Raw genomic sequence first — 25,661 nt, 5'->3', positions numbered from 1 at the left:
AAAAAGAAATGGGTATGGGCCGGACATGTAATGAGGAGGGAAGATAACCGATGGTCACTAAGGGTTACGGACTGGATTCCAAGGGAAGGGATGCGTAGCAGGGGGCGGCAGAAAGTTAGGTGGGCGGATGACATTAAGACGTTTGCAGCGACAACATGGCCACAATTAGTACATGACCGGGGTAGTTGGAGAAGTATGGGAGAGGCCTTCGCCCTGCAGTGGGCGTAACTAGGCTGATGATGATGATCATAAGAAGCCAACAAACACTGACACCAAGGACAACATAGGGGAAATTACTTGTGCTTAATAAATGAAGTAATGAAACGATAAATGAATGGTAATTAAAGTGGATGAAAAAACTTGCCGCAGGCGGGAACCGAACCCACAACCTTCGCATTTCGCGTGCGATGCTCTACCAATTGAGCTACCGCGGCGCTGTTTTCCCATCCACTTTCTTGGGTATTTATGCGTCCTAGTAGAACCCTGGGAGTGTTAGCCAGCGCCGCCACTCACAGACCTTGGCGGCGGACGTGGAACGTCCTTCATGCCGCAGGCGTCACGAGAACGTGATCTTTTTGGGTGAAGGCAACTGGTCAATAAACCCACATATGCTACCTAAAGGCATCAATGCTGCCGGATTCGGGACCCTCGTTGTGTAATCAACGAGAAGAAAGGGGGTTAACAGAGGGCCCCGATTTTGATTAGTCATATCATAAGAAGCCAACAAACACTGACACCAAGGACAACATAGGGGAAATTACTTGTGCTTAATAAATGAAGTAATGAAACGATAAATTAATGCTAATTAAAGTGGATGAAAAAACAACTTGCCGCAGGTGGGAACCGAACCCACAACCTTCGCATTTCGCGTGCGATATATATATATTGTTCCTCGCAGACTTTGAGAATGGAAGAGCAGGTGGATACCAACCCGGAGCCTTACACGGACGAAACCGGCCAGCGCGTGGGCCTGATAACCATGGTCAAGATGCCATCGTGGACCGTGACGGCGGTGTTCGGCGCCTTCTGCGCCCTGCTACTGGTCGTCCTGGCGGTCTACTGTGGCATCCACCTCATGGATGCGCCAGAGACGGCCGAGCCACAGCGTCAAACATTAGGCTGCCAAAGTGTTGCGTGCGCCCAGTTCGCCACCACGCTAAAGAAGAGCCTGTCGCGCACTGTCAGGCCGTGTGACGACTTCTACGGTCACGTTTGCGGCTCCTGGGACGCTCAGCGAACGGTGAGAACGCGTTTTCGGCCTATCATTGACGTGCTGCCCTACGGAGAGTGCTTTCCAGACATTTCGACACTTCCCAGACAAACGTGCGTGCGTGTGGGCGCTAAGCACATTTAAGAACAGTAAATTGACATGCGTTTTGAATCCATGTTCCTATAAAAACTGCTGCTAGCACAAAGTTCTCGCAAATGGTTATGTTATGCGTACTGGCCGCCCTCAGTTCGGCAGTTATGACATGCCCCTTGAGCCTATAACTTAAAGTGTTTATTTGTTTCGGAAAAACTAGTTTTTGTTTGATTTATGATTATTTGTGATCTTGTTAGCTATTTATGCGATTATTGATGACTATTCAACAATTTCTGATGACCGCCACTGCTATGCATCTTGATCACCAAAAACTGTCTCTTTGTATCGAACTCATCAATTTGAATAATTGCACAGGCGATTTCATTACTTTATGAATGATAAATTATGTGTGATAATGAATGATATTCAATGCGATAAACTGAAGGTCGTTTGTTTATTTATCGATATCCGAGTCCAAAATTTCACAGTTTAGGCAGTGCAAGAAACGGGCCAGCTTTATAAAGCAAAAATAAAAGAACAGGTGCGCCGCAGACAAACCACTGCCTGTTTCTCCTGCGCCTAGGCAACCACAGTGCATGCGCAAAACAGCTGATGCTCTTCTGGAACCCATCCCAGGCCTATCAACATCGACGTCACCAGCTACCTGCGAGTTTCTGACCAATGACGAAGTGCTTCTGCGTCGTAGCATCACTCATGATGCCACAGGACAGCGTAGTAGAGTGGGCATAGCGCCATCGCTTTGATGACGGTGCAATTTGGCTATAGCGTTTTTCGACCCGCAGGGCTCGTTGAACTATGAAATTAAACACATATTATATTTTTCAGATGCCGCCTAGATGTGCCTTGTCTCTATTTACCCTTTTTCCTGCTACGTTTCAGGACACGGTCAAAATGGCACTGCTGCAACGAGTGGTTCACGCCGTGAATGAGCTGAACAGGAAGGTCGCAGCCACCACACCTTCACCACAGACAGCAGTGCAGAAAGCAGCCATGGCTTTTCAGGCCTGCGAAGACCTGGTCGTCAAAAACCACAGTTCCATGGATGCCGTCCGACACATGCTCAAGGAAGCCGGTCTCTTCGCTCCGCCGGTGTGGACTGGCCCGCACGACATGGTCAACGCCTCCTGCTCACTGGAAACCCGCTGGCATATGGCGCCTCTCATCACGTTAAAACTCGAGAGGAATGCCTCGTTGCTCGCCCTGGCTCCTAGTATGTGGGCGAGGAAGCATTTCGCTCGCAGGTCTCGTCGACTGCCGCAAGAGGCCGACTTCGACGCGCTGCACAAGTTCTTCGCATCAAGTTACCCAGGTTCGCGTGCCGCGGCCGGCTCACAGTTTTCTACCGAGGACATGACCTCGGCACAACTCTTAGCCCTAGACAACCGGATTACGCTAGAGCTAGGCGGCGAGCTCCTGCAGCCCGAGGAGTACGAAGGTAGAGTGCTCTATGACCACGTTACAGTCGGTTCTTTTGTGCCGGGAATCTACGGGCAAGTGTGGCGGCTGCTTCTGCACGCCTGCTTGGACCACACCGGTCCCCTCGTGTACACCGTGTACCACGCAGCATTCGTCCGCAAGGTGCTCTCCTTACCTACAAAGATAGGAGCACCCGCGGCACAGCAGTACCTAAGGTGGTACGTTATCGAGACGCTGGCAGCGAACTACCATGGACCTTGGATGGTCGAGATGGCCGGAAGTAAAGAGCGCGCCCTACTGCATCAGCAATTCAAATGCCACCGCATGCTGCTGAAGTACGCAGGGCGGGCGTTTGTGGCACCGTACGTGCGGAACTTCTTTACCGAAGCTGTCGAGCGCGACCTGAGAACGCTACACCGTGACCTCACGGACGCCTACGAGTACCTTTTGCAGGCACTCAGGCCGTTGGTTCCGATATTCAGCTTCGGGGCTTACGACGAACGCCATGGCCACGACAGTCAAAAGAACGGGACCATCATCGTGGACAGAGGACCTTTCGAGATTGTGGAGAAGTCGAGCGACGCCTACCTCGATGACGCATACCAAAACTTCAGCGACATGTCCGCTGATAGCTTCGAGAATTGGCTACGACTCAAAGCGGGTTTCAGTCGTTCCGACAGAGACAAAGTCACTTTTCCCCAAGTTTACTCGAAACGGCCAGAACCGATGTTTTATGAATTTGTTGACAGCGGTGACCCTAACGGCGTAAAGGACTTCCGTTTGCTTCCTGACGTGATCGCCGTTCCTTTCTACCACGCTGAGGCACCGCTCGTCTTTAAGCTCGGAGGCCTGGCGTCGTTGATGTCGTCCGCGCTGCTGTCCCTGGTGGTGGACAAGGGATTCGTTGATCGGGAAAACGTTTCGTGGACTGGAAAAGCCTACAACCAGAGCCATCCTGTCAGCGAATGTGCCCGGCGCGTCGTTCAAGCGCTGGAGCAAGGGTCTGAGGCGACGACCCGCCTGCTGGAGGTGGCGGCTCTCCGGCATGTCCTCAAGGCGCGCGTGCGAGGAGAAGACGCGGCAGCCTTCTTAGCGGCTGTGCCCCAGCTGTCTGGTCCTCAGCTGAAATACGCCATCTGGTGCTACCTGCAGTGCGGCGAGGTGCGAGGCCGCCACCGGTGCAACGCACCACTCAGAGAGCATCCGTCGTTTGCCAACGTTTTCGCATGTCCGGCCGCCGCGCCCATGAGGAAAGCTGCCACCTGCGCGGCTACTCTTCTTGCTGAACGCTTGTAAGATTACAAGCGACAAGTTACACTGTGTCACACTGTGTCACTGTGTCATACACTGTGTCATTGAAAATGAAAAGTCTTGTCCTGTAGCATACGCTTATTCCTGTCGGTGATTTTGCGCTTGTCATGTGTCCGGGCATGTCGCAGGGCGCTTAGTGCCATGTAGGTCTCCGCTTTGTCACAATTTGACCGATGCACTCTCTAAAGATATTTTTAACTGGTCGTGCATATCGTGCGTATCGGACCAGCCAGATCGGAAGCCAATGTCGGTCTAAGCCGGTGGCAGGGCGCCCCTGCCACCGGTCAGCTTCTCGTAGCTCACTGGCTGAAATAGGACTGTCGCGGGCTACGTCCTGCGGTGCTTTGCCGCAATGGCCCTATAGTTCACGACTACGAACGGCTGAAGTAGCTGCTGTCATGCGAGTCATATTTATGGCCGTCCTGATGAAAAAATAATGAGCAGTTCCATTCTGTCAAGGTGGATGCCCAGCAAAGCTGTTTAGCTCATGACACAGAGGGCACAAAGTTTTGAACAAAGGAACATATTTATTGTCCTGATCCGTGGTCATCTGGACGATAGGCATGCACACACATTCTCGTATCACCTCTGTTAATAAATGCATCCGTCACGTAAGAGAATTAATGCCCCGCACCCCCTTAAGCAATGGATGATACCACCGTAAGTAAAATAAATTAACACGGCCTCCCCATTACGACGACAGAACAGAAGTGAAATTCTATGCTGGAATAACGAGCGGCAACAGAGTCTGCTGTGGAAGAAGAAGACGAACGCTCGAACATATGCGTAAGTGTGTTCGAGCGGTTGCGCCAAGGGACGCCAGCGAGCCCGCTGCGGAAAAAGACGACGATGCTCGAGCCATTGCTGATGATGACAGTGATGATGATCCTGACGTCGTGACAGCCACCGCAGCCTTTCGAAAGAGCGAGAGAGTTCGCAAGTACCTGTCGTCTGCGAGAAAAATATCGCGTTCCTCTCGAAGGCACAACACTTTCTCACAATACAAAAATTTTATTTCCATAAATTCATAATTCTTTTTATTAGTAAAAATATAGATAATTGCATGTGCGTAGTATACATAAGGAGGTCCCATAGTCAAAGACTGTATCGGGACCTCCTGCTAAAGACACTTATGATGTTATACAATATTTAAAGCAACAGTAGTACAGATGAGAGCTAAGAGTAATATCAAAACATGTTTATATCATATGAGTAATAGGAACACTTGTTAACAGCAGGACAGTATAAGAAAACGGAATAAAATTAAAAGAACAAGAGAGTTTCAGTAAGTATTTATTGTGAATGATTTTAGTTCTCTTTTAAATTGGTATAAATTTTTTGCATTTTTGATGATAGGTGGTAGAGTATTCCAAAGCAATATTGCGGAAAATTCCGCAGTCTGTTTACCATAGCTAGTTCGCACTTTAGGTAGAAGAAAATTATTATTGAGTGCAAATCTAGTGTGACTATGAGCTATTAGGTCACAAGGTGAGAAGCCGATTGACGGTAGTTCCTTAGTCAAATATTTGTAGAATAAAATTCCTAGATTATATTTGGTGAGTTCTGAAATGGTTAGGATGTTGTTTTCATGTAGTAGGGATTTTCCATTAGTAAAGCGTGAACTGCTTGTAATTATTCTTATGGATTGGTTCTGGATTACCTGGAGGGATGCCAAGTGGGTGTTATAAGTGTTACCCCAGCATAGTATGCCGTAGTTAATATGAGAGTGAATGAATGAGTGGTATAGCGAGATTATTGTATTATGTGTAAAGTAGGGACGAGTTTTAATTAGAACGCGAATACCGTATGCTATTTTCTTTTTGATGTGAGAAATGTGATCTTTATATTTCAAGCTGCAGTCAAGAGAAATCCCTAGAAAAGATGAGCATGGACTGGGAGAGATGGAATGTGAGCCGAAAGTTAAAGGGGAGAATCCCGAATATTGTTGATGGGAGGAAAATACAACAAATTTAGTCTTGGTGGCATTAATAGACAATAGGTTGGCATTACACCAAATTAAAACATGTTGTAGATCAGTATTTAGCTTGTTAATAAGAAGTGACATGTGTTTATCAGAGGAAAATATGGTATTATCTTCAGCGTACAGAATGCACTTAGTAGAGGACAAACAGTTAGGTAGGTCGTTGATATAAATCAAAAACAGTAGTGGTCCTAAGATGGATCCTTGAGGGACGCCAATGTTAGTGGTTTGTTCTCTGGAGTAGTCATTGGACACAGACACTATTTGAACCCTGTTTGATAAGTAACATTTGAATAATGAGAGCGCAGGACCACGAACACCGATAGCCTCAAGCTTAGCAAAAAGGATAATATGGTTTAAGCAGTCGAATGCCTTTGTTAGATCAATGAAAACTGAACCTGCAAATAGACCATCATCAATTATTTGTTTCAATAGGTCAGTTAGATATATGAGTGCCAAATCTGTGGAGTATCCATTACGAAAGCCAAATTGGCATGAAGAGAGAATATTAAATTTAGTGAGATATTTGGTTAGACGCAATGCGATTAATTTCTCCAGAACATTGCCGAAAAAGGGTAAAATACAAATAGGGCGGTAGTTATGTATTAATGTACTGTCACCTTTTCTTAGAACTGGAATGACTTTACCGCGCTTAAGCTCGTTAGGAAACACACCAGTCTTGAATATCGAATTAGTAATATGAGACATGATATCAAAAATTAGGTGGGCAATCATTTTAATGGTAGTAGGTAGAACTTCATCTATTCCAGCACTGGTGGGTTTTAGGTGACATATAACGTTATATATTTCTATATATATATATATATATATATATATTTATATATTTCGTTGTGGGGAAAAGAAAAAATGTGTGAGGGAGACGATTAAGTTGAGCTACTTGTGAAGGAGAGGGTGTGTCATTATAAAAAAAAAATAGGAGCTGAAGGCGTTGGCTATTTGGTTAGGGGAGTGATACTCCGAGTTATTGTATATAATTTTTGATAGCTGTTCTGGTTTAGAATTCCTGTTTAGAAAGGAGTTGACGATGTTCCATTTCAATTTGCTGTTATTGCCGGCTTGTAAGATTTTTTGTTCAAGATATAATCGTTTTGCCGCTTTTAACTGGTTGTTTATAGACATCCATGGATTGTGAGAGAATGCAATGGTTTTTTTACATTTCCTTTTACAAGTGAATTTATGAATAAGTGATACAATTACAGTAAGAAGTTTAGAAAATACTTTCTGAGGATCATTAAAAGTTTTTATTTCAGACCAGTCTATATTAGCAATGGCAGTTATGAAGCTCTCTTTGTACAGAACGTATTTGAAGTGTGGAGAGGGCAAGGACACGAGTTATGTTTAGGACGTAGAAGCAATGGGTAATGATCTGTTATATCCATATCAAGAACTTTTGCCTCTGGTGAAGTTATTAAGTTAGGACATGATCAATTAGCGTCCCTGTGCCACTAGGAACCTGTCGTGTAGGAACATCAATTAAGCATTCATATCAGTAGCTTTGTAGTAGACTGGTGTAAGAAATAACTGTTGGTGATGTGTCATTGAGTAGGTTAATGTTGACATCACCCATTATAATGACATTTCTATTTTCTTGTGAGAGGGTATGTAAAGTATGATCAAGATTATAAAAAAAGTCGTCGACTGATGATGAAGGCGTACGATAAATGCATCCAAATATGAAATCTCTGTTATCATTAGAGGGAGAACAATTAACTATTTCAATCCAGACAGATTCGCAATTAGTGATGGGGAAATGTAGATCATGTCTTCTGCGATAAGTAAGATCAGGAGAGACATATATTGCCGCACCACCATGACTGCTAGTTAATCTGTTACAATATTCCGCATTGTATTTAAGGAAGCCATAAAGATTTTTGTCATCGTCTGACAACCAAGTTTCAGTGAAGGCAATTAATGAGAATGAGCTAGAAGATGAAAAAAGGAAATGATTAATCTCCTCAAAGTGTTTGCGAAGACTTCTAGCATTGAAATGAATGACGGAATGAAATCCACTTATAAAAGAATTAACTTGATTAGGTTCCAGGAAAGAGGCCATGATAAGCGGTGAGACAATGAACACTGGTTGCTATGGTATTAGTCTATTCTAGTCAAGTCGGAATGATCACGGATGCGCAGAACTCTGCCGTTAGTAGTCTTTCTAGCCTTGATTTGACAGTTGTCAGTCCAAAGAAACATCCACTTCTTTTCTTTCTTCAGTGTTAGGGCTTTGGAAAACATGGCCTTGTTACATGGGGTCAGATGGTCGTTTACGAAGATAGGTACGTTAGAAATGCTAGAGAAGCCTAGATCACTGACACAAAGCTTGGCCTTACGTGCTTTACTGATGAAGTCAGTAAAGCGCGTACTTGAGTCAGTAAAGCACGTATAAAATACTTGAGTATTTTATATAAGTACGAGCACGGTTGTTATTGGTGTTGTAAAGGTAAATTAATTATTCTCTGGCGCTAAATCGGGAACAGAATTGCATAAGAATGCATACCCTAGTTTGCCCTAGTGGCAACACCTCCTTCAATCTCAGTCATACAAAGCTTACGTAATGTTTTGTGCATTATATAAGATACTGCTGAAATAAAATTAGATTTTATGCGATAATATCTGAGTATAGCTTTGTTCACTGTGCCGCAAGCAAACATCGCTTAAGATTGAAGTCAATCTGGAGACATGTACTTCCCATCATTCCCATGCTGGTACAACCGTTCTTATTGCAACTCCCGTAGACACTAGCGCCAGAGTTCCCTCTAGTAATTATTGTCTGAAACTTTATGCCTTAAGCAATGAGCGGCAACGGAGCCCGCTGGGGAAGAAGACGACTAACGCGCGAGCATATAGGCGTAAGGGCGTTCGAACGGTTGTGGTAAGGGCTGCAAGCGAGCCAGCTGTGGAAAAAGACGACGATGCCGAGCGATTTCTGATGATGATTGTAGGTCATGATGATCACGATAGTTTCCTCTTCACAGTGAATGGCTCACACCCCTTAAGGAATGATAGGCACGGAGCCAGCTGGGGAAGACGACGACGAACGCGCGAGCATATAGGTGTAAGTGCGTTCGTGCTTTTATGCCGAGGGCCGCAAGCGAGCCAGCTGTGGAAAAAGACGACGATGCTCGAGCCATTTATGATGATGATCGTTGTTGTTTTTGTTGTTAATGCTGATGATGGTGAGCACGACGACGACGGCGATAGTTTCCTCTTGCCAATGAATGGCTCATACCCCTTAAATAATGAGCGGCATGGAGACAGCTGTGGAAGGAGACGACGACAAGTAACGCTTAAGCAGTGGCATACGTTCTTCGAGCATGCGCAAATTTCATGGACGCAAGCATCAAAATTGATTTTTTTTAAATAATTTATGCGGTTTAACGTGCCCAAACCGCGATCTGATTATGACGCACGCCACAGTGGGGGACTCTGAAAGTTTTAGCCACCTGAGGTTCTTTAACGTGCATATAAATCTAAGTAAACGGGTGTTTTCGCCTCATCGAAATGCGGCCGCCATGGTCTGTATTCCATCCGGCGACCTCTTGCTTAGCAGCGCAACACCATGGCCGCTAAGCAACCACGGCATTTTTTAGACTTTTTATTGTAACGACTCGTATCCAGCGGCTGAATGTTATAACGGTTCGGAAAACAAACCGTTCACTTCGCCGTTTACGTCACTAAATGTGCCACTCCCAAGCCGTCTCTAGGCTTGGGACTCTGGGCCGTCCAGCAGGTCCACGACGCCGCCAGGAAACTCAACTTCCCGGTTCCGTCGTGGGAGACGCCCACTCCATTAGAGCCCAAAGCTCTCGTGGCCTGCAGGACCTCGAATAAAGTTGATTTCCTTCCTTCCTTCGCAAGCCGGAGGTGGAAGAAGAGGAGGACGCTACCAATAGACGAGAGGGTGCTACCTCTGAAGTGTACGTCATCATATGATGAGCTAATCGAGGAACAGCAGAATGTTTATGCTTCCTAATTAAATAATAAATATAAATTCAATATTATACTGCAAGTTCTAAAGTATAAACGTGTGGGGCCGGGCGTTTACGCAATGCAGAAGTAATTTATTAATGTCATTCTTTTTCATTCTCAGCTAACAGGTGGTATTGCAAGCGTAAATGAGTTGGCAGAGCGCAGCGCTTTGTCGTCTGCTACCAGGAGCTTGCACGATGCACGCAACAGGAATGCACTACCAGCACTTCCGAAATAGCGAGCGCGACAAACCCGTGAACTGGTTCTTAGGGTCACCGTTACTAGCCGATTATATCAATTTTCCTTCTTTTTTCGCCCTTCGTCATCGGCTCGGACATGACTCGCTCGCCGTCGCGCTGCCGCTATTCCATGCGACTTGCCCCACTGCGCGCCGTGCGAGAGAATCAATTGAAATTGCAATTGAACTCCGACATTACGATATACGGGCCCTGCATTGCCTGCGCGAAATAAAATCGAAGAGTGTGGTGCTGACGGTGCTTGCTGTGCCGTAAAATTGAGGAACAAAGTGTGGCACTCCCGGGAATTAGAGAAAAATGGGCAGCCAAATAATAGATCTCCACAATATCTTCCCGTCCTGACTGTATAGTTTTATCATCCGAACGAAGGAAGCGCTGAACCAGCCTAGGTTGAACCCTTCTGATTGCTGAACGGCGATCTGCGAGCTATTCACGCTGGCGATAGCATGGGGAATTCGATCTCACCATGCAAATATCTCCTTGGTATTGACTTTGAATTGGAGGTCACGAGAAAGCTGACCCAGCCCGTCTACCGGCCAACACAGTGATTGCGAGAGCAACTTCGTGGACAGTGTCGGCAGCAGAGACCTATAGGCCATTCTGATGAATGCTTCGCTTCCGACCGACCTCTGGGAACTGTAGACCACAGCGCGCAATGACTACCTCTGCCTGGAATGATGTACCACTGTTACGCTTGCACCCGAGTCTCCTCCAATTGATAGCGTAGCCTGCAAAAGGACTACTTTGAACGCGCATCGCACTTCCATCCGTGGTCGACACCAAAAAAATTGGAGGACGCTTAAGCTTCGCTTTCAAGAGTGGAACACGACAGCGTTCCCGTCGACCCGCCAAGGGGTGTAAGACAATGGGCTACGGCGCAGCGACTACGCGCCCCGCATCGGACGCGGTGAGCGTCGAGCAACGCAGCATTCGGCGCGACAACGAAATGTGCGCCTGAGCAAGCGACGCACGCCTGAGCCTTAGAAACAGCTCGTTTCTAAGGCAACACCGCGTTCACTAGAGGCGCTTTTGTACCGCTTCGAAGCGTCGAACTCGTGGCTCAGTGGTAACGTCTCCGTCTCTCACTCCGGAGACCCTGGTTGGATTCCCACCCAGCCCATCTTGCGAGTTCTTTTTTTATTCATGAAGTGCCTGCTGGGATTTATCGCTCACGGCCAACGCCGCCGACACCGACGCCGACGACACCGGCTTTTCTGCGACACAAGCTCCTTAACGCTGTCGCGTTAAAAAGCAACGCCAAGCAGACGACATAGGCAAGTGATAGCCTCCGAAGCAACCAACGCGCCCGACGCCCGCGTGTCTCCGGGGTCGCAAGCCAACCGCCAAGCCACAGCAACGGAACCCAAAGCAGACTACCCCTTCGCCGGTTCCGCTCTTAGCCAAAGACGGGTTCGCTTTGGAAATGATTGACAGATGCGTGACGTAATATCATAATTTGCGGTGCCGCCCCGCTGTCTCTGACGTAAGCAAAGTTTTGACCAATCAGATGAGGCCAAGTGAACCGGTTCCCTTCCGAACCGTTATAAGATTCGGCCCCCGTTATTGTGCACACGAGGATTTAGTTCGCGTGAGTGCCACCACGTGGCGTACTGACCTTAAGCTGTTCAAACTTCCCGCTGTGACGCGATGATGACGTCAGCAATACAAAAATAAAAGAATTAAAAGCTATCCCTACGCATTGAACTTCGCCACATTGCTTGTCCCGCCGGCGTTATCAGTGTTCTTGATAAGGCGTAGCCGCTCGTCGCCTATAAGTGACTTATCGTCCTAAGAGCGTTTAGTCATTGAGAAAGGAATATAACAAGAGCGCACACTCGCCGAAAAGTGGAAGCAGGAAACACATCACGCTATAGTATTAAGAGGAAGCTTTAGCTCGGGCCCAACTCCGACGCGGCCTGTTCAAATACATGTAAAACGCAAAAACGTTTTTCTGAGATAACCTCTGGACCGATTTTGATGAAATTTGTTGCATTTGGAAGAGAAAGTTAAATTCTAGTAACTGTTGGAAGCGGAATTTCGATTTAGGGCTTGAATTTTCTTGAAATGATTTTCAAATATTTGACCGTTTGAAAAAAATAGAAGCACCAAGTTTACAAATTCACAGCTCTGCATCAAGAACCGATATCGCAGATCTGTAAACGGCATCCATTAGATCATTCAAAGCGGACAAATTCAATCTGTCATTTTACATCTTACATGAATTTGTTACGTTCGTTACAACGGTTTTGCAAAAGTTGTATTTCACTATGATTAATTCTTTTTATATTCATGTGTAACATATCAATTTTGTCCGCTTTAGATGTACTATTAGATGCAGTTCACAGAATTGAATAAAGAGAAAATGAGACATCCACCCGATTTGTAGCAATTGCTACAAAGGAAACCCATACGGGTTCCTCGAAAGAAAAGCCTCATAGTTGAAGAAAAATTCGTCCTGGCCCGGGACTCGAACCCGGGACCACCGCCTTTCCGGGGCAGCCGCTCGACCATCTGAGCTAACCAGGCGGCTAGCAGATGGTAGGGCGAAGTCGAATTTGTCGACAACACGAAGCAAAGGCAAGAGTTTGACGTAGTAGTTCTGCGGAAACCCGCAAGGTGGAGAGAAGCAATGAATAAAGGGAAAATGAGACATCTACCCGATTTGTAGCAATTGCTACAAAGGAAACCCATACGGGTTCCTCGAAAGAGGAACCCGTTCTTTCGAGGAACCCGTATGGGTTTCCTTTGTAGCAATTGCTACTTATCGGGTGGATGTCTCATTTTCCCTTTATTCATTGCTTCTCTCCACCTTGCGGGTTTCCGCAGAACTACTAACTTTGCTTCGTGTTGTCGACAAATTCGACTTCGCCCTACCATCTGCTAGCCGCCTGGTTAGCTCAGATGGTAGAGCGGCTGCCCCGTAAAGGCGGTGGTCCTGGGTTCGAGTCCCGGACCAGGACGAATTTTTCTTCAACTATGAGGCTTTTCTTTCGAGGAACCCGTATGGGTTTCCTTTGTAGCAATTGCTACAAATCGGGTGGATGTCTCATTTTCCCTTTATTCATTGCTTCTCTCCACCTTGCGGGTTTCCGCAGAACTACTACGTCAGTTCACAGAATTGTATTATAATTTTTAGTGGTGAAGTTACAGAGTTGTAAACTTGATAGTTTCGTTTTCTGAAAATTTTCGATTTTGCCAATTTTTAATAAAAAATTAACAATCTATCTCAAAAATTCGAAACCAGCAGTCACTATAGCACTCTAAGAAGAAAAGGAGGAAATGGGGTATTGAGGTTACTCCTTTAAGGGAGGAACTGATCTGCCACAACCATTCCTCCCTTTAGGGGGTAAGTGCGAGGGGATGAACTGTGACTCCCCATGCCGTTACTCCTCCGAGGACTAACAGTTGCTCTTCTCCGATGCTCCTCTAGGCAGTAACGGTCATTATTTCCGATGCTCCGCAAAGGTGGAATTAATGAAATTAGGCATTTATACCCTGATAAAAAAGATTACTGAGCTGAAAAAAAAGAAAAAAAAAGCGCCCGAAAGCAGGATTCGAAATCACGTCCCCGCGCTCACAATTCAGGTACTCTAACCACTGCACCACGGCAGATCTTTTTTTCTGTATTGCATGGAATTATCGTTACTGTCAAACCGATGCAGTTACATTACATACGATCATACAAGATCGGTTGACGAGACCGGAAATTTCGACAGGTTAAGCATGCGAACGCAGGTGCGGCAATATGAAAGCAACTCGGCATTTTGTGTATGCTGTGCGGGGAGAGTGTAACGTTGAGCGTACTTTCAACCATAATCGAGTGCGGAAAGAAATCTGCCTGAGTATTCTTAGGGTGATTTAGGCTGAGGCACTACGCGATGTAAACGTGTAGCGAGCTCAAATGGGGCATGTAAGACGACAGAGACGGACAATTTCTCTGTTGCTTAGTCTGTCCCGTTTGAGCTATACATCGCTTCAGTTAAGTTCGTAATATCCTTGGAACGGAAGGAAGTTAGGTACCATTGACCAGCAAAATCTGGCAGTCTATCAATGACTTGCGCGTTTAATGTGTATCGCTCACTTATGGTGTGCGCACGAAGGGCATGGCTCTTTACATTCCAGCTTTTAAATTTAAAACGCAATTTTCTCACAAAGAGGTAAAGTGCTACTTTGCATGTAGTTCAATAGACAGTGCACGAACTTCGAACTAGTCACTATTTATAGATAATACCGTTTTTGCCGCATCCCTCCACGACACGGACGAAAACAGCGGAGCGCATGGGGAGTAACTGTTGCCGTTCGTCCTCCCGTTGCTCTCTTTCCGACCAGGGACTAAACACTTACTCTCCAAAATACGCACACGGCACGCACATTCATACAGTTACTCCCTCGAGGGACGAAAGCGCCCTTTTTAGGACGAACTGCCCAGTTGCTCCCGTTTTCCCTGGGATTCTTCTTAGAGTGTAGATTTTAAGTTTGTCTTTTAAATGCAACAAACCTCGTCAAATTTGGTGCAGTGGTTGCCGAGAAAAACGAATTCTCCTTCTACATGTATTTAGATAGGTGCACTCGAGCTAAAGCTTCCTCTTAACGCCGACCGCTTGCTGCCGCGACATCGAACAAAAAAGAATGAGAAATGAGATTAACAGAAATTGTCTTATTCTTTTTATTCTTTCCCGGTAAAAGCAAAAATATCTGCAAATAAATTAAATTAAACTTTGCGGCTTACTTCCGTTGCCTGGCGACGGGCCAATCGGCGAATGACGAGCCAGATGCATGCGTCATTCGTCAGGCACGTCGCCGAACCGAGAGAGACCGGCCGCGCATCTGAGCGTTGGCCTGTTCGGTCACCCGTCTGCCTGTTTTTCTATTTTTGGATTTAGCTTGGCTTGGTGGGCACCCGGCGAATTCTTGCGTTCCTTCTGAACTTCGACATGGCACCACTGCACTATTGTACTACGGCAAGGTGAGAAACTTTCTTCGACAGTCTGCGACGCACTTCAAGCAATTAGGCTTACTGCCCGGCACCTAGGCTAGACTTGTGACGCAGTTAACGAAAAACAGCGTGCTCGAGCTACACAATCTCGAAAGCAATACAGGTGTTGTGTAACTCGCTTTCATTTACCTGAAATACTTGAAGTGATATTCAGGATCGCTCTGCCGCAGCTCCTGTACGAGGTGGTGGTACTCGCCGTACTCCGGACGCTTGTCGAAGATCTCTCTTATGTAGAGGGACATCTTCCTCTTGCGACGCAGACGATGTACCAACAAACGGAGAATAATGTTCCTTCGTACGGGGTATGTCCACGCCATCGCCGAGAACAAATACGAAGCTGATCACAAAGAGGGAGAAAAAATTACCGACGATTACGTTACTTTCTAATGCGAAGTTTGAGCGCAGCAAATAAGCTGTTTCACCTTTTCGATAGATTGAGGCAAAGAAATCGAGCAACACATGTATGCGCTATCACAGAATTTTTTTTTATTTTTCACACGTATTCCTTTAACAAAGACTCCACTAACAGTTCTTGACAGTCATGAAGGAAGCTTTGTGGTCGGAGAAATAGACTGATATATGTTCGATATATATTCTCAAAGACGAGATCTATACAAGTGCCTCGCGAGGTTGTCACAGCCGTGGGACGCGTTACGAGCGAGAGGAACGGGATGTTCTCCCGCATAAGTGTTAGGAAATTGCCGTTTGTCTTTATGTCAAGCCGCCACCGATCTGGCTCTCTGATTGCCACCGCACAGGGCGAACGGCAGCGGCAATTTCGGCTCGGGCGGTGCACATATACAGATCCGCCGTCACCGATCTGGCTCTCTGATTGCCACCGCACAGGGGTTGCATTGGAGGAGGAGCGAAGAAAGGAATTAAGTTCGAGCCGGCGCTTTGACAACCGGAGACTCGCAGGAAGAGGGGGGCGGCGTGTACACCCAGCGGCAAACGATGGGGGCAGAAGCGCGAGCAGCAAGCGGACAACACGATAAAGGGAGGAGGGAAGAGATAGCAGCGACTGACTGATGCCGCTGACGCCGATAGTGAGTCAACCCCAGCTGCGGAGTTGGTTTCAGGGACAACGAATAACCGGCGCGTCGGCAACTGAAGAGCACCCTATCCGCCACACAAGAACAGGGGGGGGGGGACCCTTTCCTCCTCTTTCTGCATGGCGGCGACGGTGTTCTATGCAGTCACGTTATCTTGACTCTCTAGAGGCGTCAGCGGCATCCAGCGGTATCAGTCGGTCGCTGCTAGCGCTGGGGGGATGAAAGGGGGGCGGAGCTGGTTACGAGGCCGACGACGACGACGACGCGAAACCCAGGAACGGACGCCAAAGAGCTGCGCTCTAAAACGCGCGCGAAATCCGTACGAAACGAGGGAGACACTTCACAGGCACAGGCCCGAGTGGCGAATGAAATTGTTTCGCGGGTTCACGACAGGTGGCGCGACGTTCTGCGCATTAACTGCGCATACGCTTTTCCAGCTGGGGCCGCTGCGCCGCGTCGGAAGTGGTTGCAGTGTAAAGTGCCGGATTTGCGCCTGGGGCGGCGTCGCGGACGTGACTTATCCGACCGCAACCGCCGCTCGCCCGCGCGCCGAGAACGTCGGAGTATAACAGAGCCTTAATTACCTATCTCGATCGCTGACCGATTCACGCTCCCGTCAGCTTTTGAACTCCAGCTGCATGCTCCTGAGCTTCCACAGCGTGCCGCACCTGAGAGTAAAAGGACGTTCCACGTTCTCCGCGTTTTGCCGGTGCGCCCCGCTGGCTAACATTGCCAGTGCCGGCCAGGCCTAATCTTGCACGAGAATTCCCGAGAAACTAGCCAGAGGGATGGCGCCACGGTAACCTGCGGCAAATAATCTTTTCGTCCACTGTCATTTCTCTTACCTGATTATTTCTACGTTTCAATTAAACGTAGCATTTACCTTCCCCTATGGTCTCGCTGGCTTCATTGTTTGTCACGTCCTATATGATTGTCACTAACAATAAAAACTTAAAGGAGACCCGACTCAAGTTGGCATGCAGGGTGATCATTTTTAAGTTTTCCGGAATGTTTAAATAATCGCTTGCGGCAGATAGCACAATTCTCCTCCCTTAGCTGGATTATTCGAAGTCATAGACATTCTATCACGAGAAATCGAAACACATATTCAACTAACTATCAAAGATCCCCTAATTAACTTCTTAATTACTTACTTTACAGCCCATATTTCAGTACGAATTGTAGCCGCTGAGCTCGCAAACCGTAACGAACTCTCAAGATGACAGCAGCTTCGAGGTATGAATTTTCAAAGTGCCGAGCGAAATCCATGGGTGTTCCAGTTACTTATTGTGCTTCAATGCATAAACGAGCGTTTTCTTTAAAAAGTAAGTAGGACAACAGTGCACTTTTACTGCGAGTTCGATTGCGCATATCTCCAAAGTGGCGTCATTCTGGACATTCATTCCAAATAGATATACCTTGCACACTGACCGGCTACAATTAATAAATTTTAATATGTGGCATAATGTAATTAATTATTAATTAGTGTTCTTTTATTAATTAGTGGAATATGCGTATCAATTTCTCGTGCGAGTAATGTCCGCCTCTTTGAGTAAGTTAGCTTAAGTACTAGGATTATGTTATCAGTAAGAGGCGATCTTTAAAAATTCCGGAAATCTTGTAAATGCCCAACCCGTGTATACGTAACGCAAAGCATGCTTGGTTTGGTAGAGAATTCTGCAGCGGGAGGGGCTAACGCTTTTGCGATCTTCTGGGCCTGCCTGTCTATGTGCAGTCGCTATGACCTGCGTGGAAGGCAACTGGAAATGAATACCGCTTCATATCCTGCGCCAGACTGGCAGCTGCTGATACCCTGGAATGTGTGGGCTACGATGGCCGACAGGGTGGTTGGTGAACACGATGTTAAGCACCTGGACAGATGAAATTGGAGTGTTTATGTGTACGGAGATTCGAATCCATGCTTCTAAATACATCGCGCAACCGGTAAATATCTAATATTTGATGTATCTATTTTTCTGATGAGACATGAAAACATATTACTAATGACGTTGATCGCGTAAGTTCTATTTCTATGCTTATCATATGCTGCAGCAACGCGCTAAGCAAAGATCGCAGTACCCTTGCTTCTACATCTAAAATAAAGAGATATGAAGCATAATAAACGTGTCAGACAGGCCCCCCGAACAAAAACATGCAGGCTTGCCATGTGAAAAAAAAAAAAGATCGCAGTCGACAGGATTCGAACCTGTGCGGGGAGACCCCAATGGATTTCTAGTCCATCGCCTTAACCGCTCGGCCACGACTGCAGCTGTCAACTGCGTGCATTCGGCTCGGTGAGCGTGGCGTTGCAAGCTGTTTCTCTTTTGTTTGCGAGCGTTGCTGTCGCACGTGCGGCCAACGTTTTCATTGTGCACGAGGTCACTTCAACTGTGTTGTTCGCGATGTAGCGCGCACGCAGTGAAGGTACTGGCTGCGTGTTTGGCCAAATGCAAGGAAAGGAAAAAAGAAAGAAACAAACAAGAGCACGACGCAGATTCAAGACATAGCCATTGTAGGCAAGATATCCGTCCTTAAAAGAGTACCGCCAAATGAATTGGTATTAAATTTCACACTCACCGTAAGTACCCCCCAGCAGTTCAGGGCGACCTTCACTAGACCATCCGATGCATTTCCTGACAAACTTTCGAGATGAACATCTCGAAATTGGTGCTCGACTTACGATTGATGCTAACTGAAAATTACTTCACTACTGCTCGGCTTCAATTTCGCAGTTGCACCCGCCGTGGCGGCTTAGTGGCTACGGCGTTGCGATGGTCAGGACGTGGTCGTGGGATCCAATGCCGGTCAGCGCTGCCGCATTTCGATGGGGGCGAAATGCACGTTAAACAGCATCAGGTGGTAAAAATTAATCTTCCACTCAGGGTGGCCCGTGCGGCCGCGCAGGATTCAGCCGGGCCCTCTGTACCTTGAAAGCCATCTGCGCTGCGCACAGAGTCCGCGCTTCGTTGTGTTTTCGCCACTTAGTTGGTGTTGATACGAGCGGTAGCACAGAGGACAATTCTCCCGCTGCTGCTGCGGCCACGTTGCCTCACTGCCGCCTTTTGACAGCGAGTTTCCGCGGTCATCGAGTGAGGTATGTTCAGGTTTGCTTGTGTGCGCGTGATACCATGTTCGTTAATTTAGTTAGTATGCCTGTGTTTACAAGTTAATACGGCCGATAAAACTACTATCCTTACTTCGTATAGCTGTCCACTAATTTGCTATCGCAATCGATGCTTCGCCTTTCGGGCGAAACTGCGACTTTTTTTTATTTCTGACGGGCACACAACCATCGAGTTATTTTGCATGCGCTCAGGTAGATGGTTCCATTAGGCTACGGACGTGCGCACCGGTTGCTCTTCGGCAAGAGAGTCAAGAGGTGATTCCTGCGTTGCGGACTGCTGCCGTAGTGCCGAATCGCAATATGTCTATTCCAGTGTGTGTGCTTCTTTATTCTTGTAATAACAATTTATGCAAGCCCATCTGCATTCATGTATAAATAATGCATATTTACATACGGGAAATAGTTTTTTTGCCACTTTATGATCAATCTAAAAAAAAAAATCGCGGAAAATCTTTTCCAAATAGGGCCCTCTGAACATTTTAAATCTGCAATAACAAAATCGACCCTGGGGTGGTGATGGAGTGGCATATTTGGCGAAAGAAATTGGCCCTCAGAGGTTTAGAGGTGAAATGGAACGTTGGTTGTCGGAAATACGTGAGAAAGAGAAGGCCCGCCTAGAATATTTTGGAACCACCTTAACTTGTTCGGCAACAAGTCTCGAACGATACTACGACATATCCTAAACGGAGGTGCAAACAAACTGGATGGGGACGCGGCATTAAATTACACCCGGAAAATAACAGCCGAATGATTTCAAGGTAATGGCGAGGTCGATTCTGATAAAAAATAAGGAGCATGAAGCAGAGCCAGACAGAAAAAGCTGAGAAATCTTAACTGGAAAAGCCAAAGATAAATGTCCTAACATCACAGCCACAGCGTTAGAGGAGGTTTCCGTTAGTCTGATCAATGAACTAGGATTAAAGAGTAAGGCAGCTGTGTCAAAGGCACTAGAATAAAGTTTACAAGACAGACAAATACCACACAGTTGGCGACATGGTAGAATGAACTTAATTTATAAAGCTAAGAGGAAAAAAAGATACAATTCACTCATATAGACTGTTGACCATTGCATCGGTAATATACAGGTTAGCAATGCGGGCAAATAAATTCAAACTGCAAGCATGGGCAGAACATAATAGCATATGGGGAGAACTTCAGAATGGCTTCATGCGGAATCGGTAGGCTTCTGGATGATAACTTATTTGTCCTTACTCAGTGTATTCAAATATCCGGAGAAGAAAGGAGGCCGTTATATGCGGCATTTTTAGACATTACCGGAGCGTATGTCAACGCTGACCGCAACATTTTTGGCATATCCTTGAAGAAGAAGGCCTAAGCAACTACTGTATAGAGCTACAGCTTCTGCGGTAGATTTACCTAGAAAATACCATTTGCGTCGAATGGGAAGTGCTGAGGAGCGAGGAGAAAGTTTATGTCATCAAGGGGTTGAGACGGGGGTGCCCTTTCTCCTGGCTACTGTTTATGATATACATGGTAAGGACGGAAAGGGCACTAGAAGTAATCGATATCGGATGTAATATTTCATACAAACAGGCGGGCATAATTGTAGAGCAGTAGTTTCCAGGTTTGTTTTATGCGGACGAAATTGCGTTGCTTGCTAACAAGCAGAGTGATATGCATCATCTGGCTAATATTTGTGGACAGGAAGGCGAGAATTTAGATGTGAAATTTAGCGTTAAAAAATCAGATCTAATGGTATTCAATGAAAACATTGAACAGACAGTGTCAATACAGAACTGGGAAATACAATGAGCAAAATGATTCATATACCTCGGCGTACACTCTAAAAAATTCCACGCTTAATCTCACGCTAAACTGTAAGTTTAAGCGTGACGCGTATGTAAATGAGGCGCGGATGACATTTCAAGCAACACGTGACCGAATATAAGCGTGACATTCCTTCATTTAAGCGTGAGCGCAAGACGGCCTGTCATGGTTCTTTCTTGTGCAAGCGTGAGCGAGCTGCGTACGCGTGAGAAACGCAGATCACACGCTTAACATCCCGCGGAGCGCTCGCGCGAGAAATATCCATCACGCTTATAAAGATCCAAATAAGAGAGCCGTGATACATCACGGTGTCTGCGCGGAGCGTGGGCCAGGGACAACAACGCTTTCCGTCTTCTCACTGCCCTGCGGTCAATTCAAAAATTTTCTTGGGGAGGTTGAAGGAGGCCGTTGTGTTTTCATGTCTGCGCTCGGCCATTTTTGGTGTGGATTTTCCGGCGGACTGGAATGAGCGACGTTCCTTCATTGCAGTACAGAGCTTCCGGTCTAATTGTCAGAGTTGGGGTGTATCGTCATGTTCACTTTTACGTACATTCATGACTTACAACGCGGGTGGTGTATGCATACATTGTGCACTCTGCCAAGCTTACGAGAGTTTACGACAGAGAATCCACCGCGGTCTCGCGGCTCCAGAGCAGCATTTTCATATGCATAATGGATATGTTGCGGTCCCTCACCTACTATTCATGGACGACTGAAATATACAGGTAAGAACATTAGTTATGGTTCGCTTGTATTAAATAGCGGCGAACTGCCAATTTGTCATCATTTCCGGTATGTGGTTGTATGATGCGTGGTGTAAAATTTGCCGTAATGGTACGCTTATTGGAAAGCGATCGAGAACCTTTTACGCGAGCAGTAGCGTTGATCGAAATCGAAAGCAGTCAGCCTCGTGCTTTTTTAGCAAGTTTTAATACCGGGCTGTTGAATTCCTCTTAATTCTTCAGTTTATTGTGTTGAAGTACCAAATTCTCCCGATTTATGTTGTTTTTATTTTCTCTTTTGTTGTTCTCTCTCTGCCCGTTGCCATTTCGCCTCGGGCAAGGGTGGTGAGCAGTGAGTTGCCATTCTGCATTTTGCACCATGCTTCTTCTCATGATATAGAACTCTGTTAGTGGCGCATCAATGTGGTATGCCGTCTATGTCGTGTAGTTGCCGTGTAGTGGCCGCGTATGCCGCTCATAGTATACCGGTGCCTATAAAGTGAAAATTCATAATTTTATGAGCTATTTGTCGACTGACAGTGACCAGCATCTCCGAAGCGCTGCATGCGAGGTTGTAACCACACGTGCTACTTAATTTGCAACCTTAATTGCACTCTGAATTAGGATATGCATCTAGTGTAGCTCCGCATATTTTATATTTTGGGCTTTAAAGAGAGACAGTGTGACTGTGTTCAATGAACATGAATACACTCTGCCCGTTGCAGCTCTTCATTTGCAGCTGCAAACACATCTATGTCCGCAATGAGAGTGCACGTGTGATAATTTCACGTAGAATGTCATTCTTACCAAAATTTTCATTATCATTGGGCCGAGATTTAAGAGGAAGCTTTAGCTCGAATGCTCCTATCCAAATACATGTAAAAGCAGAATTCGTTTTTCTCGGCAACCACTGCACCAAATTTGACGAGGTTTGTTGCATTTAAAATAAAAACTTAAAATCTAGTGACTGTTGGTTTCGAATTCTTTAGTTAGGTCGTGCATTTTTTATTAAAAATCGGCAAAAATCAAAAATTTTCAAGAAACGGAACTATCAAGTTTACAACTTTGTAACTCAACAACAGCAAAGGATAATACAATTTTGTGAATTGCATCTAATAGTACATCTAAAGCGGACAAAATTGATATGCTACAAATGAATATGAAAAAATTTACTTATACGGAAATACAGCTTTTGGAGAACCCTTCTAACCAACGTAACAATTTCACGTAAGATGTAAAATGACGTACCAAATTTGTCCGCTTTGAATGATCTAATGGATGCCGTTTACAGAACCGTGATATCCGTTCTTGATGCAGAGCTATGAATTTGTAAACTTCGTGCTGCTATTTTTTTGAAACGGTCGAATATTTGAAAATCGTTTTAACAAAATTCACGCCCTAAACCGAAATTCCGCTTGCAACAGTCACTAGAACTTAACTTTCTCTCTCAAATTCAACAAATTTCATTAAAATCGGTCCAGGGGTTATCTCAGAAAAACGTTTTTGCGTTTTACATGTATTTAAATAGGCCGCGTCGGAGTTATCCCCGAGCGAAAGCTTCCTCTTAAGAGGAAGCTTTAGCTCAGGTGCTCCTATCTAAATACATGTAAAAGGACAATTCGTTTTTCTGGGCAACCACGGCACCAAATTTCACGAGGTTTGTTGCATTTAAAATAAAAACTTAAAATTGAGTGACTGTTGGTTTCGAATTTTTTATTTAGGTCGTAGAGTTTTTATTAAATATCAGCAAAATTTGAAAATCTTCAAAAAATGAAACTATCAAGTTTACAACTCTGTAACTCAGCAACCAAAAATTATAATGCACTTCGGTGAATTGCATCGAGTAGAACATCCAAAGCGGACAAAATTCCTATGTTACACATGAACCTAAAAAAAAAAAATGTAATATGGAAATACAGCTTTTGCATAAACCTTGTAAACAACGTACCAAATTCACGTAAGATGTAAAATGACATATCGAATTTCTCCGCTTTCGATGATCTAATGGATGCCGTTCACAGAACTACGATATCTGTTCTTGATGCAGAGCTATGAGTTTGTAAACTTCATGCTTCTATTTTTTTCAAACTTTTGAATTTTTGAAAACTTTCACAACAAAATTCAAGCCCTAAATCGAAATTTAGCTTGAAACAGTCACTAGAATTCAACTTTCTCTCCCAAATTCAACAAATTTTATTGAAATCGGTCCAGGGGTTTTCTCAGAAAAACGTTTTTGCGTTTTACATGCATTTGAATAGGCCGCGTCGGAATTGTGCCCGAGCTAAAGCTTCCTCTTAAGCATAGCTACGTTTTTCTAGCTCATTCTTCCGTAGGTATTAAAAGGTTTTGTCGAAAGCGTTGCCAGTTGTGTTCGAATTTTTAAACATTATTTTTATGAATAGCATGATGGAATATAATCAGTTACAGCTATGTGTCTCACCTAGAGGCGTTTTGCATATTGTTCTTTTGTTTTTCGGGTCGTATTTGAAAACTAATAAAGGTTTGAATGTAGGATTGATGAAAATGAACAAAAATTGAATAAGTTTCTTCTGATCTTATCGAAAGTAGTGAAATTCTCTGAGGTTTCATACGATCGTCTAGAAGCATGCTTGCGAACCAGGCTTACAATGCATGCTCTCATTATTGCGGTGATTTGACCACCTTTCCTCTGTCACTTATCTGCTTCTAAAAACTTCCAAACCAGAACATTTTAAGAGCAGTCAGTAGGAGAAATGTCAGAAGAATTACAATCACTGTTAAAGCAGTGAAAAACCAAGCTGTCTTCGTTAGCACCTTTAGCCTAAAAGAAGCATGTTTTCACCTATAAAGTATTATACTGTTGTTATTAAGACATTTTCTTTTCTATATTTTTTTTCAGATCGCGCTAAGTGACCTTAGAAGACCATGCATTGTCTGGGGGGAAACAAGGCTCCTCATCTCCAGCTGTGAGCATGCTGGAAAGCATGGAGATCAGTAATGATACATCCCTACAAAAGGCACTATTGATGTGCCTATGCCTTTATGGTATGTAATATGTAACATATCCTGCTGCATATCGGCAATTTTTGTGCAACCAACTTAACGCCAAGAACAAGCAACGAAATATCATGGGCGCAAACACGATTAAAACATTTTTTTCATCGCAATGCGCATTTAAATCAAAATCGTATAGAGACTTGCGCTTTCTCAGCGATCTGAAAACGCTTTAGCTCTGGAAGTTTTGTTTTTAAGCATCAACGTTTCATTGTATCATATTTCCTGGGAATGAATATTATGAATAAAAGGTTTACCCCAGGAAGAAATATGTGTAAAATACTTTTTTCACAGCCTAGAATATTCGTCTTTCTCAGAGAAAGAGGCCACTGAAAAATAATTTGATCAGACGTTTTGGGCTAACAATCGAAGAAAGAGAGCAATATCATGGTTATCTTAATGCGGGAAATTCTGTCCTGACTTCCCTATCCTACACCAGCCTTGCTATCTTTGAACGCGTGGCGCTGCAGAGCACGGTTGAGAGGGCATTCGTCCTTTTGAGCAATGAGATACGGAGCGGCTTGTTTACGTTTTACATTCCTTGGCGTCGTTGAAATGTGCCAGGGCTTTGCCAACCCCTTCTTATTGGATTAGTTCCAGTGTCATTGGCGGGAGCGTCTTGCGCAATCTGTCTTAGCATACTCAGCTTCTACGTCTTCGGCATTCT

The 25,661-nt window shown here is 45.3% G+C and overlaps 2 non-coding genes across 2 annotated transcripts; one reads left to right on the top strand and one right to left on the bottom strand.

Moving 5' to 3' along the window:
• Window positions 1–13,165: 13,165 nt before the first annotated feature.
• TRNAY-GUA (transfer RNA tyrosine (anticodon GUA)) lies at window positions 13,166–13,240 on the top strand. The gene has a single exon. It is a non-coding gene; the product is annotated as a tRNA-Tyr (tRNA).
• Window positions 13,241–18,512: 5,272 nt separating this feature from the next.
• Window positions 18,513–18,594, bottom strand: TRNAS-AGA (transfer RNA serine (anticodon AGA)). The gene has a single exon. It is a non-coding gene; the product is annotated as a tRNA-Ser (tRNA).
• Between the last annotated feature and the right edge of the window lie 7,067 nt (window positions 18,595–25,661).

The sequence above is a fragment of the Dermacentor variabilis genome, chromosome 1, assembly GCF_050947875.1.
Source record: "Dermacentor variabilis isolate Ectoservices chromosome 1, ASM5094787v1, whole genome shotgun sequence".
Lineage (NCBI taxonomy): Eukaryota > Metazoa > Arthropoda > Arachnida > Ixodida > Ixodidae > Dermacentor > Dermacentor variabilis.
Note: the sequence above shows the minus strand (reverse complement) of the source record. Positions and strands in the feature narration are given on the sequence as shown.